Here is a 20,838-nt window from a genome sequence, read left to right as displayed (position 1 = left end):
TATAATTCGAACCCCCACTTTCTATTTTAAGTTTAAAATCATTCTTGTTTAAATGTGTGAATTCAAATATATTTAAACCTTTTTACGTTTTAAACATTTTTTGTTTAAATTTGTGAATTTGTGTGACTCCTCTGCCCATTTCTTTCATGGGTTTCTCTCTCATGACCATTCTCAACACTTCTCCTGCAGGAGCAACATATATATTAATAACAATAGTGATAATATTTCTATTACTGGTAATTTTACTACTCCTATAGGTTTATTATTAGAATTAATCATTTTATCATCATTTTATAGACGAGAAAACTAAGGTAGAGGAACGTTAAAGCAAGATCACCCCACTAGGAAAGAGTCAAGCTGTAATCTGGCTGGCAGTGCCTCTGCCCAGCCAGGCTTCTTCTAACCAACATGTGATACCATCTATTAAAGGGTGCCAGGCCAGACAGATATTGGAGAACAACCAAGTTCCTGAACTACAATTCTCCAATAGGACTGTGCATCACAACAGATTTCTGGACTCCAACTACAAAGATTCTAATTCGGAAACTAAGAGGTCATGAGACTGGCAGTCCTCTTTTATTGAATTTCACACATTATAATTCTGAAGCAGGAATATCTCTGAAAGCTCCTGGTATTTTCCTAAAAGAACACAATACACTGCATAGGAATGAGGTGGGCATTGTTATAGGAGTGACCTTAAAACCACTTCAAAAAGAAAAACTTTAAAAATAATTCAGCCAATAACCACATGAAAAAGACCTAAATATGATTACCTGTCAGAGAAATCCAGATCAAAACCACAATGAGGTACAACTTCATACCCAATGAGATGACAACTATCAAAAAGATAGACATTAGCAAGTGTCGATGAGGATACGGAGAAACTGGAACCCTCATTCTCTGCTGGTGGGAATGGAAAATGTGGTACAACTGCTTTGCGAAACAGTCCAGAAGTTTCTCACAAGGTCATACATAGACTTACATATGATCCAACAGCTGTACTCTCAGATATTTACCTAAAGGAAAGGAAAACACCTGTGTACACAAAAATCTGTATATAAATATTCACAGCAGCATTATTCATACCAGCCAAAAAGTGGCAACAAGCTAAATGTCATGGACGGAATGGGGACATGTAATGTGGTATATCCATACACTAGGCTCTCACTTGGCAATAAAAATAAATGCTATAACATGAATAAACCTTGAAAACTTTATGCTAAGTGAAAGAAACCAGAAACAAAAGGCTACATATTATGTGATTTCATATATATGAAAAGTCTAGAATAGGCAGATCTAAGGTGGTGGTGGAGGTGGGGGGAAGAAGCATAGAGAGGTGACAGCTAAGGGGATGTGAGGATTCTCCGTGGGGTAACGAAGATGTAAAACTGATCACAGTGATGGCTGCACAACTCTGAATATACTAAAAGCGACTGAATCTTACACTTTAAATAGGTAAAATGTATTGTGTGTAGATTATGTCTCAACAAAGTGTTTTGAAAAATAATGCATAAACATCTGCATTTTAGCTATTCTCGGAAACAAATTATTGGGGATAAACCTTATAACTAATGGAAATAGGCAACTATTGGGACTCGAACAAGATTGTCGAGTGGGAAATATATGGCATATCCATCCAGAGGAGAGAATATTGTCTAACCATTGAAGATCATGCTAAGAAGGAAAATTTATTGACATGGGAAAACATTTGCAATTTAGCATGAAGTTCAGCAAAAAGCAGATGTAAGAAAAAACACACAGTACAATCTCATTTGGCTTAAAGCAGCATATGTATCACATGGGTAATTATACAATACATAGAAGAGTAAAAAAAAAAAAATCACTCCCATAATATGGGCCAAAATGTTAAGAGGGATTCTTTCTGGGCAATGAGATTGAGCCCTGAAAATTAAAAAAAAAAAAAAAATCGATATAGCTTAAACTTGGGATTCATTGTTTTCTGATCACTGGGCTTACTAGAAATTACTTCTATAGCATATTCATCACCCCGAGGCATTACTATGTCATCCATGACACCTGCCCACCAAGCATATTTTCAATCACTAGAAACAATTGTAAATTTGGGTTGGCTGACGGAAAATCTTGGAAGGATGAAAAGATGTCAGAAGTGCACACCACTGGGGCTCAGGTCACTCCAGGGCTAAACAGGGGACAAGACTGCAAAGGCGGCCTCCAGGGCACTGGGTGCTGTATCAGAACATTCGTGCAGTGTGATCACATGATCAGCTGACTGCATCTGGTTGGGGTGGAGAATAAGTGAGAGAGGAATATAGATGCCTTTTGGAAATCTTCATATCCCCGTGAAAGCTTTTAAACAATGGCATCTCTTATATCCTCATCTCTAGCTGTTACAGGCTGAATTTGCAGGTATGCAATTGAAGACTTAATCCCCAGTACCTCAGAATGTGACTGTATTTGGAGGTAGGGGCTTTAAAGAGGTGATTAAGTTAAAAAGAGGCCATTATGGTAGGCCCTAATCAAAATTGACTGGTGTCCTAAGAAATTGAGACAGGCCAAGAGATACCAGGGATGTGCACATACAGAGGAAATACTATGTGAGGACACAATAGCAAAGCAGCTGTGTGCAAGTCGCAGAGTCCTAGAAGAAACCAAACCTGCTGACACCTTGATATTGGACATCTTAGCCTCCAAAGCTGGAGGCTAATACACTTTTGCTGTTTAAGATGCCCAGTCTCTGGTACTTTGTTATGGCAGCTCTAGCAAACTAATATACCAACTTCAACATGGACTGTGTCCCACATCCAGCCTCTCTCTTTTCTCTTCTGCTAGGGTATTTCTTGCTCACAGTTTTGCTTTCTGACTGTCTATTGCCCTATTAACCCATCACTACACACACACACACACACACACACACACACACACACACCAGGCACAAATCTTTCTTATTCTCTTATATTTCGGTGATTGATAGATAACTAGCATTCTCTCCCAATCTACACATCAATGAGTCTCTGGGTTAATTAATCTCTTTGTCTCTATGACCGTTCTCCTATGCCTTTCCTGTTGCCAACAGCCTGTCCTCCTGTCCTGTGAGGACAGTTCTTTGCCATCATCCTTTCTGAGATATTAGAGACATTGCATAGGCTGCTCCAGTTGCAGTTGACCTTTTAGATTTAGCTTCTGAAGCTAAGATATTTATATGTGTTCACCTGACCCTAGGGGCTTCAGCGTTGTTCCCATTGGAGAGCAATAATTTAATTAAAATTTAAAAAAAAACTGTTTCAGAGTCTGGGTTATACTAAACTTGAGCTCTATGGGTTAGGAGATGAAAGCAGAAAGTTATATATTTTTAAGAGAATATTTTATATTCCTTTAAAACCTGGACATGATTTTAAGAGAGTCTTATTCTTGTCCTTTCGGGCAAGTTTTCATGCTGTTAAATGAAATGAGACCATAATCCATACTGTTTTATAGAGAATCGACTTTTAAGATACGTACAACATTTAAAGAATATTAAGAAAAAGTATAAGTTGAACTCCTTCCAGAAAAGCTTTAACTAGAGGAAAGAAAAAAGGCCATAGTTTAAAAATATTTCCAAGTTATAATCAGAAATCGCCAGTGCAACTGTTTAGTAGTCTCGTGAACTGCAGCATGAATTATTTCTCTCAAACTTTAATAAGGTAATAATGCAATTAATTTTGAAGGAAGATAAAAGTGAAGCACATTTTCAGGCAATCTGTAGAATACAAGTTCATTTATTCATTAGATGAATATTTACTGAGTGCCTCCTTAGGCTTGGTCCTGGGAAGGACCAGGCTTCTTATGAACATGTAGGAGGTGGGAGAGAATGTGGTCAGGGGTGATGTGTTGTGTGTTGGAGGAGGGGGGTGAGGTTGTAGCAGAAGTAGAGAGTGTGGCAAGATGACTTTATGTTCTGTTGTGTGCCCTGCAAAAGGTAAATGCCATCCCGTGACTAACAAACTAGGGACAGATGCTCACAGATGGGCTTATAGCTATAGGTGTCAGAATGATGGCTGAAATTTTGGTAATGGGTACAATCTCCAGGGGAAAGAGTACTGGCAAGGAGAAAGGATTAAAAAAAATAGAATTGTGGGGGATATTGAATTTAAATGGGGGGAGAAAAAAATGAAGTCAGTGGTGTGCAGTGGGTGGGAATGATTTTTAAAAGCACGTGATAGAGATATGACTTGATAGTGGTGACAATTGCACAACTCTGAATATACTAAAAACTATTAAATGGGTGAATCATATGGTATGCGAATTAGATCTCAATAAAATTTTCACCCCCACCAAAAAGGAGAGGAGAAAGAAGATACGGCCAACAAGAAAATTTTTGATGTTCAACATCATTAGTCATCATCATTGTAACATAAAATAACATAAACTACCACTCCCATCATCAGTGTTTTTTAATAGAAAATTTAAAAACTACCATATCAAGCATTATTGAGAATGTAAAGAAATGAGACTCTGCTAAGAATATGAACTGGGTTAACCATTTTGGAGAAATGCTTGCCGGCCTCTAAAATGCTAAACCCAATGCAACTACTCACCATCTCATTCTGCACCAGAATATTACCCCAAAAGAATTAAAGACATGTGTCTACACAAAGATGTGTATTTATAAAAAATTTTAGACATGCAAATTAATCAACAGTGACAGAAAACAGGCCAGTGGTTTCCTGGGCCAGGACTATCTGAACTGCAACACACCATGAATTGCAAAGGAAGGACAAGAAATCTTCAAGGGGAAAGAAATGTTCTGTTTCTTGATTATAGTGGTGATTTCATGGGTATGTGCATCTGTCAAAACTCATCAAATTGTATTTTTTAAACGGATGTAGTTTAGTTCACATAAATTATACCTCAACAAAGTTGATAGAACCATACCAAGCAAGCAATCAGGCAAAAAGCATGTTTCGAATGCCCCAACTTTCTCCTTTAAAAATTAACAAAATGGCATCCAAATAGCTCATTCTGCTTTCAGAATTAATGAAAACACTATTATTGGCCACATTTACTGAATGTCTATCCATATCATAAACCGTGTAAGGAATTTCCCATACATTACCTTGTTTAATTTTAGTAATCCTATAAAATAGGGTTAAAAATTCCCCCTATACATTTGAGGAATATAAGATGCAGAGAGGCTGGCAGGCTTGAGATCACACAGAAGCTCTGTGGATCTGAGGTCAATACTCTTTACACTCCCACTCACTGTTTTTTCAACTAGTTGACTGATGTGAGTCATAGTAGCAGTAACAATGACCATAATGAACTTTTATGGGGTCAACTCCATGCCGGATGATCCCTTAGGTACTTTAGGTGCATTACATCGAATATCTTCCACACCTACCTTATGAGGTGGAACGACTGCTGATGCCCTTTTCTACATGTGGAAACTGGAGCTCAGAGAAGGTAAGTGACTTTCCAGAGTTCCCACAGCTGGAAAGTGATGGGGTCAAGAACAGAACACAGGTAGTCACATCTCAGAGCCCATGTTCATCAAATCGACTTCTTCGGAAGTCTTAAGAAGTTTTCTTTGGAGGTCTGACATTAGGTAAAGTTTCGTGTGCTTTTTATCCACTTTAAATAAGAAAATGTGAGAGAAAGTAAAGCTTTATCAGGTCCAAACGCCGAGTGAGCCGGGAAGCTAGGATGGAAATCCTTTCATTCAATGACTGTTTTTCAAATGAGATACATGTGTAAAGGGCAGGTAAGCACAGGTACTCACTGAAAGTGTGGCCCCCTCCCTGCAGCCTGCATCTATGAAGGTAGAGTGGTAGTAGCCCAAGTTCTGCCATTCATGTCTCTAGTAAGACACAAACAGTGATTCCTACTGATGGCAACGCCAATAGATGGCTCAGGTGGGTGGCATATTCTGTGTTCATTTAAACAGAGCCTGCTAAAGATTCGGTCATGTAAACAGAAACACAGGAGAGCATGTTCATTTTAGTAATCCCATCTTCTTTTCTGGAATTTACTTGAAAACAGATATTATGAGCTAAATATATAAATATTTACATATTTTTTTAAGCAAGTAACTTTCAATAAAAAAAATACAAAATTAATAAATGTAGATTCTAGAGAAATTTAGCAATGTGTCCTATCACTTACCAGAGCACAAAGAAATGCTCATCTCCTGAAGTCCTCTGAGCCCAGCACATGTATTCATCATCCTGTCAAAATGCTGCCATTCATTCATAAGTACCAGCCAGTCTCCCCTGAACCTAGCCAAGGATTCTGTTCAGTCTGGTGCAATGCACTAATTACACACCTACCGCTCTGCCCTTAGGACGATACACTTGACCGTGGCAAAAAAAGAGAAATAATGAAGTTCTGAAAAATTTCTTGATAGAGAGGGGGGTGGGGGTGGGGGAGGTGGAGTGACATGGGAGAGAGGCAGGCATTAAGGGAAGAAAAAGAGTAAGCAAGGAAGGTGAAGAAAGAAAGAAAATGATGGAACTAGATTTAGACTTTGCTCAGACCAGCGCTGTCATTGTCAACATGGTTGTCCTTTATCATCATCATCATTATCATCGTTCTTCACAAGAGAATCTTAGCAGATCGAAAATGTGTGTCATATAATATTAAAACAGCTGAATGACAAACCATTTACAGCAGATCACTCCTTTACCCACTAGTATGTCTACCAAAGAGGCGTAGGTCTTTTGTTTCCCAAATTTAGGAGCCAAGGGTCATATCCTGACAAAGGACCACTATGTAGGACCTTAGCTGGGTGCATATCCATACACAGACATACTGAAACATTGTCTATGGAGCCCTGTTTCCATGTTCTGTCTCTTTAAAGATTCACGTCCCTCCAGTATCTGAACTAGAGCTGCCATTATGAAAGCTCAAGGGGGCTGCACCCAAAAATCATTAAGATCCTGCTCAGAATGTTGCTTTACACAGTGAGATGCAAGAAACTGAAAACAAGGCATATACATCATCAGGTCTCACCAAAAATGGTGGCTGTTGACAGCTGGCGGTCAGTGATTGATTAGGAATTAATATGGAAATAGAAGGATGAGAAAAATGAGGACCTGTGTGCCCACCATGTAATGTGCCTAGAAGCAAGTATCCAAGGAAAACGGCTGTGGATTATGAATTAGGTTACTCAATCAGCACAGCCTCATGGGTGACAGGCAACCTGATGAAAGCTGAGGACACACACAGACATTAAGGAGATTCTCCACATTGGGCACGTTCCTGAGGGCACATAGAGGACAACCAAATGGCACACAGAGTCATGGAGCCATTCCACAAACCTGGCATTCCTCTGTCCTCACATGAGGCTCAAGTTGAAAAGGAAACAGCCAAATAAGATAACAGGACGGTAAGAGTATTTCTTGGCCTACTGATGGCTATAATTTATGTCAAAGAAAGCATGAATACTGGGCACACTGAGAGCTTTTACGTATGGGCCAAAACACTGTTCCCACCATCTGCAAACTCCTGCTCCAAGGTAAATTTTTTAGCTCCAGGAAGATGCTTCAGTTTCATGAAGTGAATTGAGATATTGGAGCATGAAATAGCTCACCCTGGCTCATCGCTAGAAGGAATATGTGGCTCCACTGTTGCTCTAACAATTCTGTGTTGGTGGCAGCATAGAGGTGAATCAAAGGCAACCTGGTGACTTGTTTTTAGATATCAGCTCAAACCTCCCAAGTTTAGGAAGTGATGGTGCTATCCCTTGGGTGCAAATGCAATCAATATCAATAATAGTTCATATCGAAATAAAAGTGAAAAACCTGGGTGCTGGAAAACAGATGGACAACTACTAAGTGACTCAACACATTCAAGAAAGCTGAGTCTGAAGCTACCAATGGGCATAGCCAAGAAGTAATACAATTCATATCACAGAACCACCAAAGGCTCAGAAGCTGGTGGAACCTGGTGCATCTAGAAGTGGGTAAAGGAGATTCTTTTAAAAAAATGTTTACAAAGTGTGTATACCCTCACAATCCCTCTCCTCTCAGGCCAGCCAGGACTTAGTCATTTCCTAACCTCAGAGAAAAGACAAGTTTATTCTCTGAAGAGAAAGAATATAAACAGTTGAGAACAATACTAATTTGCTAAAAAGAAAGATTTAAGAAATGCTTGCCTACTAAATGCTGAGACGTAGGACTTTTTTACTTGGCTCCCAGAATTGTGAAAGTCAGAGCCATACCCTCCCCAAAGAGTATTAGAATATCATCCTCTGAGCAATATGATCAGCTTAACAGGGAGGATCTAACACTTCAAATGCACCGATTCCCCCCAAGAAAGGAACCAGCAGACCGCCCTTCGGGGAAGTCCAGGGTTGAGTTAGTCTTGCCCATGTGCAAAGACATGGCAACAGGTTTTTTGAGTCCTTCTCTTAAGAACAAATAGACTTTCACACATATTGAGGAATATTGAGGAAAGAAAGTGAACAAAACATACCAACAAAAGTAATTTTGAAGAGACAGAAATTATAAAGACAAGAAAATTTAAGGCAATTAATATCAGAGAGAAAAGAAAAGAAATTTTATCTATGAAACAATAATAGAACAATATTAAACAAAAACAGAATATTGGGAAAACCAAACAAACAAACAAAAAATGTTTAGAAATTTAAAATATGTCAGTAGAAAGGAAAAACTCAACAGGAAAGTTAGAAGAAATCTCCTGGAAAGTAGCATGAAAGCCAGCAATAAAGATCTAAATAACAAAAGTTCTCTTAAAAGAAAACAGCAGAAAGAGAAGGGAAAAAATAATCAATAAAATATTTAAATAAAATTTCACAGAACTGAAGGGCATGTGTTTCAAAATTAAAAAGTCTCAATGAGTGCCCAGTACAAGGGATAAAAATACACTAATACCACAGCGAGTCATGTAAATTTTTAAAATACTATGGACAAAAAGAGCACCCTTTTCAGGAATTTTATTTCTTATTTGGAGAACAGCAAGCAGTGGAAGAAATGCCTCCTCTAGTAGTTTCAAGACTGAAACACAGAGAAATGGAAAAAAAAAAAAATTGTTCCCAAGAACAAAACTAAAAGCTATAAAGCAGTAGAATAATGTCTTAAAACCCTGAAGAAAAAATGATTTCAAAACTATAATGCTATACCTAGCTAAACAATCAATAAAATGAGGGTGGGAACAAAAACATTTTAAAATATGCAAGATTCCAAAAAATATACGTATATCCCACCCCCCCCCCCGCCTCCTTTCTCAGAAAGCTACTGGAGGATAGGCTCCTCCTAAAAAACAATAAGCCAACCAAAACAAAAGATGTGAAACAGGAGCTCAAACTCAGGATAGAATTAATGAATTTTCCAGGTTATGTGATGTGAAGGTAGCTCAAAATAGAAGACCAGCAGAGTGTTCTTATGCACCAGGCACAGAGGACAACAAGCTCAAATTGCAGACTCAAAGATCCTAGGAAAGATTTTTTTTTAATATGAAAATAATAGAATGCTTGTTATGTTCCAAATATGTTGTAATGAGATTTTTACAATCAGATGAGTCTGAGGGCAAATTAGAGACAGATAAATCAAAAACTAAGCAAACAAGGTATACAGGAAGAGTATTAGGTCCAGGGAAAATAAAAGATTGTTCAAGAAAGAAAAAGTAATCTTATTATGTTATATGGCTTAACTGTGAATATATTTACATATACATAACAATGTAAAATCTAAACTATCTTCTTGAAAAATCATGATAAAACTCTAAAGAGAGGATGGAAAGAGAAGAAAGATACTCATCAAGGTAGAGGTTTGAGAACAAAGGAAAGCTAAATTTTTCTTAGTGGAAAGCCCGCTGATACCATCTAAAACCAGAAAATCAAGAAGTAGCAATTAATTCTTTAAGGCTATATACATATAACCTAAATGAATTCACTATAAGAAACAGAGTTGGTGTTGAGGACTGCTCTATTTTTTTCATATAAAAGCTTAATAGAAAAACCTGGCTATGATTCTAAATTATATGCATGTGTGATTTTTACAAAAAATGGCAGAGCACACCTAGAAGGAAGGAAGGAAGGAAGGAAGGAAGGAAGGAAGGAAGGAAGGAAGGAAGGAAGGAAGGAAGGAAGGAAGGAAGGAAGGAAGGAAGGAAGGAAAGAAGGAAGGAAGGAAGGAAGGAAAGAAAAAAGAGAGAAATAACAAAAGAAAGAAAAAGGAAGGAATTAAGTTAGAAAGAAAAAAGGTGAGAAAATTTAAATAAGCACACAATCATAATCACGTATTAGGCTTAAATTATGACAGAACACAGTCTGAATTCCAAACCACTTGTTTCTAAAATGAATTAATGATAGATTATGGTATTATTTTCCTATGTCTGACTCTAAGAAAATACTTTATGGGAAAATGAGCATTTAAAAAAATAATTCTCTTCGTTGAAAAATTCTCTCTGGCTCTTTGTGGAAACTGTAGAAGATCTCCGTAAGAATATATTATGTAGCCTTAACTCCTTTAAGGTAACAATAATAAAACAATTTTACATAAAGGCAGGTTTATCCCCCAAAGGGGAAAAAAACAGAGAAGACCATCTTGCAGTGAAAAAATGGCTCATTTTTTTATGACTGGGGAAAACAACAACTTGTTCTCTACAGATTAAACAAATGATTCAAACTCTAGGAGCTGAAAATCCATAAGGGCACGGGTGCCAACACCACTATCTGCTCACCAGGTGGTATTAGGCAAGCAAGAAAAATCTGCTTGCCCTGTGAGACTGTAAATTTATGTGGTGCTTTTTTTAAGTCCACAAAATTAAATTAATGTTTTTGTTTGCATAGAACTTTACAGTAACGAATATACTGTATGTAAATAAAAAACACAAGACCTAAATGATTAGGCATCTCTCCTTTCTAGAAAGCTTTTTCTCTGTGTCATTTTTGATTAAATAAATAAATAAATAAATAAATAAATAAATAAATAAATAAATAAATGATATAAAAAGAAATATATAAAGAAAAAAGAAACTACCGTCCTCGTCAACTTGGCAGCTGGGTGAGCTGATGTAACTAGCACCATTTATGGTCTCAAGGAAAGGCCTTAGCAAAAGGCAGGAGGGTAGAAAGGGCACTGCCAGGTACAGAGGGGGCATCTCTAAACCAATTCCACCTCTAAAGACTTTAAACTCATCAAGTGTGCCTCGGGTCCTTATCCATAAAATGAAGGAAGTAGAAAGATGCTGGCCAAGAATCTCTAGCTCCCGGATTCAATTATAACTGCTGGAGGCATCTTGGAGTACATAGACTCATTCAGACCACTGAGATCCTACAAAACCCCTGAAGGACTTAGCTAGCAGAAATCAGAACATAAATAGAGATAGCTTTTAAAAATACTTTCTAGGGGACTTTTAGGGTAGTGAAACTATCCTGTACGAAATGGCAGTGGTAGACATGCGCCATCACCCACTTGTCAAAAGCTATAGAACCACAACACTAGGAGTGAACTTTAATGTAAACTATGGCCTAGAGTTAAAAATAATGTATCGATATTGGTTTATTAATTATAATAAGTGTTCAAGATGTTAATAAAAGGGGAAACAGTACCTAGGATAGGGAGTGGGAGTCGGGTAGATATATGGAACTCTACATATTACCTGCTCTATTATTTTGTCAATCTAAAATTGTGCTTAAAAAAATCCTTCAACGTAGTCTCTCCAGGATTTCCATACACCCCTGACCTTGTTAAACTACTTAGCGGACTCGCTAAAAGATAACAAGGTTTTACACAGATTACAAACTGGCCACCCACCACATATTTTCTTTGAACTGCAGTTAAAAAAAAATTAGTTGTTAATAATTTAAAATCAGAAAATATTTAAAAGAGTCAGATTGTTTTAATGTCTAGTAAAAACAAATGAGAACTCATGGCAGCACAGCTTTTGCCCAGGGCAACGGGCAGCCGGAGCTGAGGGGCCTTTAACTCTCAGGAAATAGGTGGGACTGTGCCTGCTAGTTGGACCCAGATCCTCACCACCCCCTATTGTCTTCCACAAATCTCCTTTGATCTCTATGTTATCTTCTTGGCAACTGCAGGCTTTGCATTTCATTGGCCAGGACAAATATTATCAACATCCTCTGGGGTCCTTTAGGAATGCAAGTTCTTGTGCCTCAGCTCAGTTCTATGGAATCAGAATGGAGATTCTCCGATATGAGCACATACCAGAATACCCTAGAAGACTTGTTACAACTCAGATTGCAGGGTCTCACCCCTATTTCCCTACTCTTCTTCCCTGTCACTCTGAGTTTCTGATTCATTAGGTCTGGGATGAGGTCTGAGAATTTGTATTTCTAAAAGACACTCAGTAATGCTGATTCTGGTTTTTGGGGGACTACTTGGAGAACTTCGAGTTTCCATCTTTGGGTATTTCTTAATAAAAGCCCTTCTCAAATTTTGCTTCTGGAAAAAAAAGAGAAAAGAAAAGAAAAGAAGTTGGCATCTCCTCAATCAATTTAATTTTTTCTTTGATTTCGTTCTGATATGATTTAGTGATTTTTTTTTTTTTTTGAAAGATTTTCCATTTTCCTGGTGGGTGGTTTTAGTTCTTTGGAAATTTCTCCCATATGGGTAAGCATTTTGTTTAGTTAGCTATTTAAAAACAATGTGGCATTTTTTCTGCGGAAACTGGGTCATTTAAATTAATTCTTGGATTTATAATACATACAATTAGTTCCAAACAATATACAACTCTATGCTCTGTTTGGGAATATCTTGATTACACAAATGTGAAAATAATTGACCAGAATAGAGACCAAAAAAAAAAAAAAAAGGCACATAAAATCCCCCATTTCTGATATGCTTTGCCATTAGGCTATGAATTGTATAACACCTAACCAAAAGTGCTTACTGTATTTTTAATGGTCCACCCATAGCTCAGAGTGAAGTCTGAACTATTTGTTGTTTGCTGTTGTTATATTCTGTTCCAGGGTTCATAATTTGAAAATCGACTTTGGGGACTTTTTGCTCGGTCTATTAAAATGATTCATGTTGCATTCAACATAAATTGTGCATTCACAGAGGAGGGTGAGAGCCCGTATTCACAGCATAATAACTAAAGTGAATTTTGTAGGAGCCGCAGTTTGTGGCAGCAATGTGGTATCATTTGTCTTAATTTTTCTTTGGCATTACATTAGGCAAGTGCATTTACATTTCCAGGTATGGCTAACCACTTTAAAAACTTTGTTTTTACAGCATGAGTAAAGGGAGAATCAAATCTGCATGTTTATGTGATGTAACATCAAATAATGCCATTTTACTGTCTGGAGTACGTGGGGATTTACATTCCATTTACTTGACTTCACAAAGGGAACTTGGGCTGATATGCAAAGTACATGAAATATTTACCATCAATGGATCATGCCAGGCTTCTAGAAGAAAGAGGAGAGGGGGAGGAGATAATACCCTACAATTGCTGTGTTTTTCCGTGTTTTACTTTTAACAGTACAGTAACTAATTTCTTAAATGGATTATGAATTTGAAATTCAAATGCATCTTAAATAAAACCAAACTCCAAATAACTTAAGCCAAAACTTTGAATCATTTTGCAGAATTGAATAACCATATGACACTTCAATGTATGTATATGTATGTATCTGATAGCTATCCAAACATATATATACACATATATGCAAACATATATGCCTCCTGCTCATGAAATATTTATTCTGGAGAATTGAAATGGAGTAAACCTACATGTCCATTATTGTCATTTAAGGTGCATATATGTTTGTGTATATAGTCATATATTTTTTATCAAAAGAATTATATAAATATGATATATTAAATTGATTATTCCAGTTTGATGGAGAAAGTAAAAAGAATACATCTGAAATTCTTTCTATCAAAGTTTTTTTTTTTTAAAGTCAAAGTAAGTGTCAGATCAGAAAGGATTATACTCACTAAATCCCATGATTATAATGCTTAATGATGAAGTATTTATTTTGATTTAAACATAAAAATGAAATTTTAGAAAATATAACACCTGTACAAATATGGTAGTTCTTCCATGCTGCTCAGACCATCAAAGTGAAGAATCTTTGTTGAAAATATTTTTTGTATTATTTGCACAACGGTTCTGAGCAAAACAACATGGTGTATGATGATTAAACCAGTTAAGAATGGAGATAGATCTTGGTTCACATTCAGATCTCACTCTCAACTAGCTGTGTGACATTGGAAAATTTAAATTCTCTGAGCCTCAGTCTCTTTGTCTGTAAAAAGGGGATAATAATACTTCCTACATAACCCATGAGAACAATGTATGTCCAGTTCTGAATGCGGGGAGTAAAGGAGCACTCAGTGAACATTAGTGATCCTCATCAATCACTACGATCACTGTTACTATCAAAAGAGACAACTTGGGCAACTGCGGAATCATCACATGTAATCGTTAATACAGAGGAAAAAGCAATAGCTCATTGGCTACCAAAAAAAATTGGTTGATCACCCCATATAACTTAACTATGTAAATACTTAGGCTAGATGAATGTATGTGTTTTAACTTAAGGAAAAGGAATAAGCTTGCTGGGCTTCTGGAGTGGACTCAAAACCCTCAGTGAATTTCAACTCTTCTCTAATATCTTTCAGCTTGTTAGCGCACTAATTCATTCAGCCCTTAGTTTCACAGGCTACTCTGCTTGAGGCCCTGAGACTGCAGAGAGAACATCTGCCCTTGGCTTTTAAGCACTCAGTGATCTATTGCAGGGGTCCCCAATCTCTGGCTGCAGACTGGTGTGGACTGTGACCTATTAAGAACCAGGCCATACAGCAGGTAGTGAGTGGCAAGCATGGGAGTGAACCTTCACCTGTATTTGCAGCCACTCCTCAGCAATAGCATCACCACCTCAGCTCCACCTCAGATCTCCAGGCATTAGATTCCCATAGGAGAACCAGTCTCTGGTGCCAAAAAGGTCGGGGACTGCTGGACTCTATGCAGACGTTTCTTCAACTTTAACTCCCCCAAAGAATTACATGGGGAGGGGTTTAGAAATGAAGAACCAGAGATTCTCTAACAAGAGGTCCCCATGGGACCTGAGAATCAGTCTCTTGAATGAAGGGTCCTAACTCTGGAAAAGGAGATGGCAAGCAAGACTCATGGTGGAAGAAAGATAGAAGCCAGGGAGATGCAAACTTAAGGTGGCCTGGGGATGGCTCAAGGAAGACTTCTCAAAGGAGGAGAGTTTGAGATGAGCCTGGACAGGTAAGACAAAGTCAGACCAGGTCTTCATCTTCCTCTGCCCTGACATAGTGCTTGAGAGCAGAGCTTTGGAGTCAGACTTCCTGTCCCAAATTCCAGCTCCGTCCTCTCACTGTTGGCAAATTATGTAACCTCTCTAAGTCTTAGTTTCTGTGTCTACAAAAGGAGGATAATTACAGCAAACATCTCAGCAGCTATTGGAAGAATTAAGTAAAACAACGTATGAAAAAGCATCCAACACAAGGCTAGCACACAGTAGGCACTTTATAAAATACCATCAGTATGGACAAACCGAAGTCCATGCATTTAAGGATGAGTATGTCAGAATAATAAAACTACCCCATTTCCATAGCCTGTGTCAAACATGGTCATTTTATGCCCATTGGTCACGACTCCGTGAAATAAGCAGGCGTAGGCAGTATCACTTCTATTGCACATAGGGTGGTTATAGGGCCATATCTGCATGTATCTGGCCCACTTTCTCTTTTTTTGTACATGGAAGTTGAGGTAAAAAGCATGAGCAATATCTGGTTATACCATGAGGACAGCTTCTAAGGAATCTCACCTACATATAAACTAGACAATAAGACATTGTCATGAGACTTTGTATATTAATATATACCTACTTTATTACCTGGTTGCCTAATTGCTTTACTCGGAAGGGAGAGGCATTATAAGTTTGCAAAAAGTACACAAATAACAAATAAATATGCCGATATTACCTTCACCTTTAACTATTATTTTGAAAACTGATAAGGCTTCCAGCTAAACATTTTATTTAATAATAAATGCAAGAAACTCAAGTATAAATAAGAAAACACTGTCAGTGATGATTTCTGCAACTGAAAGTTATTTTAGTTCCAACAAAAAGCCCCTCCAAATTATGGACACAAATCTGCATCAAACATATTCAGGGACTGTAGGCGTTAAAAATAATACAGAGTATGAAAAAAAATCTATATTTTAATCTTTTGGGGATGGAACCAAATTATCTTATTTACTACATGAATGGTTTCCTCAATTTAACGCCAATCTTTAGCGTCAACTTCCAACTGTCTGAATAAACAGGCTGCACAAGAAAAGACTAGATTATTTATATTATGAGGCTATGCTTAAAAATAAAGTGGAGAAATTACTTTACCTATATTGAAAATAAGAATAACATGCATATCATCCCAGCTTACAAAAAACTAATTTTATTTTCTTCTGTTTCCAAGAGTGAGAACTATACACGAAGTCATAAATTAAATTCATCTTTGAGGGTGAGTAAAACGAGAAAGGAAAATCTTTAAACTTTTCTGACATGTTCAGAAAAATGCCATATATCATATAGATAAACACAGCTCCAATTCTGTTTCCATAGTTGATACTTAGACATGGAATATACTCTTGGTAGTGAAATTTCCTTTCAAAACATAATAATTACGAATATTTATTTATTTATTTATCCATTCTGTTTAGTTTAGTTTTTTTTTTTTACACCTACAGCATGTGATCTTCCTAGGTGGTGTCCCATCCAAGTACTAACCAAGCTCGACCCTGCTTAGCTTCTGAGATCAGATGGGATCAGGCTTGTTCAGGATGGCACAGCCGTAGACCAGTTTTTGTTTTATTTTTAGATTTGTGGTGAAATATACATCACATAAACTTTATCATTTTATCCATTGTAAGTGTGCAGTTCAGTGACATTAAGTACATATAGTTATTGCTTTTTTATTAAATTAAAACAGAAATGATAAAAACAAACATTTGTAATTCAGCATCAGCTTCAGTTTTTAAGGAATGTGGACAATAGGCATTAGGAATAAAAATCTATAGAGGTTACCATTAGAAAAGAAAGATACTTCACTTTTTATATCTTGGCTATGTTGGCAAGAAACAATAGAGGCCACTTCACCATGACTGTCTCCTCTTCCTGTGAACATATTCAGGAAACGTCTTACACTTTATATAGGCTCCATTTAGGGACATTGACCAACACCACAGAATTCACCCAAAGACCCTGCTACTAGGCTTCTTGTGCCACAGTCACATGCTTCCATGAGAACTGCAAAGATAGGTCACACTTGCCACAAAGCCCCAAGAACTATTTTTGCTGCTATTACGGCCTTTTGGTGACAGGGTCACAAATGCTGAAATATCACTCTTTCCAGAACCTTCGAGGTGGTAGACTATTCTAAGAGACTAAGCATTTCTTTTTCATCCTTTTACCATTTCCTCTTTCTGAGAGCCATTCTCCAACTGCCCACAGAAGAGAACTAGCTAGGCACAATTAATTGGCCAGGGACAAAAATTTCACCATCTGAGGAAACTAGAACCAAAGGCTCAGCTCACAGATGGCCTGAGGTTGCAATCTCACTTTAACTATTTCTAATGATAATTAAAAATACATTGGCAAAGGTAAAATGCCCTCAGAAGAGAAGGAGGAACCAATGGCACTGTAGTGTTGAAATGGTTTTGCTCAACTTCAAGAGTGTATTTCAACAAAGGCAGGGACTGGTCGTCAATACTCCAGTCACACCTGCATTATCAATAATACGTTTTTGTTCTTACCAGTAACTCTCATTGCAAGAGCACTGAATCCACCTAACTTCCTCATTCATCCTATTTCTATATCTTGTTCTTCTCTGAATCTCAACACTGAGCACAGAAGACTTCTAGTAAATATTTGTTGTATGATAGAACTAAACTTTTGCAACGCTCTTATAAAATTATTATTTCTATCATCATTATCATCTCATTCTACCAATTTAGAGAAAAATGAAAATTAACAACTTGCTTAAGGCCACACAAATAAAAATCTATATTAAAGGATTCTGAATTTCTTTTTTAAGAACCCTAAAATACTTACATTGACTGTATACTATATAAAACACACCCCCAGCAGAGCCTGGACCCACACCCGGACATCAGACACATTAATATTTCTGCAGAGAAATTTATCAATAGTCATGTAAAATGTATAACAGAGACAAATGAAGATTATAAACAGGGCCACGATAGTTCCAATCAAGCTTAGCTGCCACTTGAGTTTGCCACCGATTAAAGTCACATTTTTATTTTTTTATTTTTTGTTTTTAAAGGTTTTGGATTTTTGAATTGCAAATAAGGGAGTGAGCACCTAAAGAAATCTGGTTTGCCGACTCTTAATCTCTTGATCTTTTAAAGTTGGCTCTGGGTGCTGCTAAGAGCTTTGCCGAAGACTGACAAACTTTACAAAGAACCACTTTAGATTAAATAATGTAGGCACAGTCAGGGATCTGCAGGAGAAAATTTTAGCTATTGATGCTGTTCAGAAAAAAAGCAACCCTGCTGGACAGACTAGAGACTATCTATAAGTTTAGAACAGAATTTTATGGAAGTTCCATGTCATGCCAAAGATAGGTCTCCCTGTGGGAGTTAGAGTGGAGGGAGCAGTGATGGTCCAAACAATGGAAAAAGATGGGTCATGATTTATATTTGCCAAGTGCTCCGTGTCCTACAAGTGTGTTGGCTTCATTCTCACCGAAGCCCCGCCCTGCAGATGGAGCTCCCTCCTTCAACGCTGGGCTTGTCAGAGATAGGAAAGCCCAATGAAAATGCCCCAGACCCACCAGTGCAGAGGTGCAGAACAAGACGGGGAGTCAGCCGGCCTGAAAAACCTACACACTTCGCACCCCCATCCAGACTTTTAGGGACACCGGCACAAACAAATCAAGCCAGCCTGTCATATGATGACAGAGTGATTTCTTTCCCAATGTGGCATATTCATTTATCATCTTTCGTAAGACAGCCTAGACTATAATTTAGTCCCATCGCTACTGCTTAAATGAACTCTGGGTTTGGATGAGCTTTAGCAGATTCTTCAACATGGAGTCACTTAGGGACTCAGGTGTCAAAAGGTCAGGGTTTGAACCCAGAGTGAGGCTCCTGGGGGGCAGTGCCTAGTGCTGTGCTGAGGATCCAAGATGCCAGGAATGACTATTAATTGATGGTGTTGATGGTAATGAGTACCCAGGGGCCACAAGAAAAGGAAGCAAGAGAAATTTAGTTGGAAAAGTAGGATTTTTAGATACGTCTGTCATCTCCATACTAGGAAAGTTACATTCAATATTCAAATAGAATACAACCTTAAAAGCCTCCAAAATTATTTTTACTAGAGAAAGACATTTTTTAAATGAAATAAAATAAATATATTTTGGCAATTAAAGTTATACCTACATTTTAAATAAATTATACCTCTAAATGTCTAAATGAGATAAGTAAGTCTGTGTCAGTAGCAAATAAGAATACAGAAATCTGTTGGTATTAATGATAAAATGAAAACATAAATCATGAATTAAACACCTGTTATATGCCAGATACTGGGCTTTATACTCTTTTTCAATAATGTAACAGCGCTGCCAGAAATTTCCAGGTTATAAGGAAAACAAAACAAATGAGGTCAGTGGAGTTAAGTAACTTGTCCAAAGACACGCAGCAGTAGCAGTGGAGCTGCGATTTTAATATTTATATTCCTTCCCTAAGGCCGAGCTTCCCCTACGTGATGGAACATTCAACTGCCCACATCTCTTAAGTGGGTGATTATGACATGGCATAGTCACAGGAAGATGTGATGGGTTGGAGAGTATGAAAAGAAGACTGAATATGCCAAACTGGCACAGTGTATACAACCTTGCCATTTAAGTTACTGCAACCGGGCATCGGTGCACTTAACACAAAACGTAAAATGACACCATCGGCTGCAAATGTTTTGCTATTTGTTAGGATAGCATAGTTTAGGTTCCTGCATCATGACAGGGCTGTGAGGTCTTGGTTTCCTTGCTCCTCCGCATAATAAAAAGAAGAATGTAAAGTTTCACTACATTGTGAGTAGGAGCCATGGACTTCCTGAAGGGAGGCCAAACATTTAGAAGCAGACAGAAAATGGAGTTTTATCTCCCCACTTCTTTACTGAGCTCTCTCCACCAGCCTTCATTTCTTCATCTGTTAAAAGAGTCCCACCACCTCATGGGGGCTGAGACAATAAAATGATACGTGTGTGCCAAGCTCCAGGCGCAGGGCCCACAGTGCGCATTCAATGCAGGGTGTTTAATCTGATTAATTAATTTTTCTATCCTCCTCATCATCCAAAGCTACCGATGAGTGTTTAAGGCACAAAATCAAACAAACCTCCAACTCCTGAACCTTCCACTCCCAGGCAACGGACTTGCTTCCTTGCCTGAAAGGCTAATATACCAGCAGTCACTCAGGTTACAGTCCCATGAAAAACACAGGGTGACAAAAGCCCCTTGCAGCAATCTCCAAGAAGGAGAAATAAATTAATCAAGCTGCCAAACGGAGAAGGCCGGGTTGACCTCCTTCTGATCTCATTACTTCTCTATTACCCTTTTGAAAAACATCCTCTTACAGAGATCACTAATTGAAGATTATGTGGAGGGAAATCACACCTCTCCATCACGGTGGTAACTTTGCCTCATTTGTCATTCTAATAATTCACTTCTTTTCTTCTCTGAAGAGACAGAGACACTAATGGACCATCGTCAGTTAAAAAGGCAATTTTTCCATTTAATTGCACTCATTAAATACTGCAATAGAACAATTGGAAAAGCAATATTCTCAATATTTAATCATAGTATAGGAATAATGAAACATTGCTTCAAAATAAATCCTGGAATA

At 37.7% G+C, this 20,838-nt stretch overlaps 1 protein-coding gene and 1 pseudogene across 3 annotated transcripts in view; both read right to left on the bottom strand.

The window, feature by feature from the left end:
- WWOX (WW domain containing oxidoreductase) overlaps positions 1-20,838 on the bottom strand; it is an 887,845-nt gene that overhangs the window by 688,454 nt on the left and 178,553 nt on the right. The gene's annotated exons all lie outside the window — the stretch shown is intronic.
- Positions 16,660-16,778, bottom strand: LOC118611814 (annotated as a pseudogene).

This window comes from Rousettus aegyptiacus, unplaced genomic scaffold (genome assembly GCF_014176215.1).
Source record: "Rousettus aegyptiacus isolate mRouAeg1 unplaced genomic scaffold, mRouAeg1.p scaffold_m13_p_14, whole genome shotgun sequence".
Lineage (NCBI taxonomy): Eukaryota > Metazoa > Chordata > Mammalia > Chiroptera > Pteropodidae > Rousettus > Rousettus aegyptiacus.
Note: the sequence above shows the minus strand (reverse complement) of the source record. Positions and strands in the feature narration are given on the sequence as shown.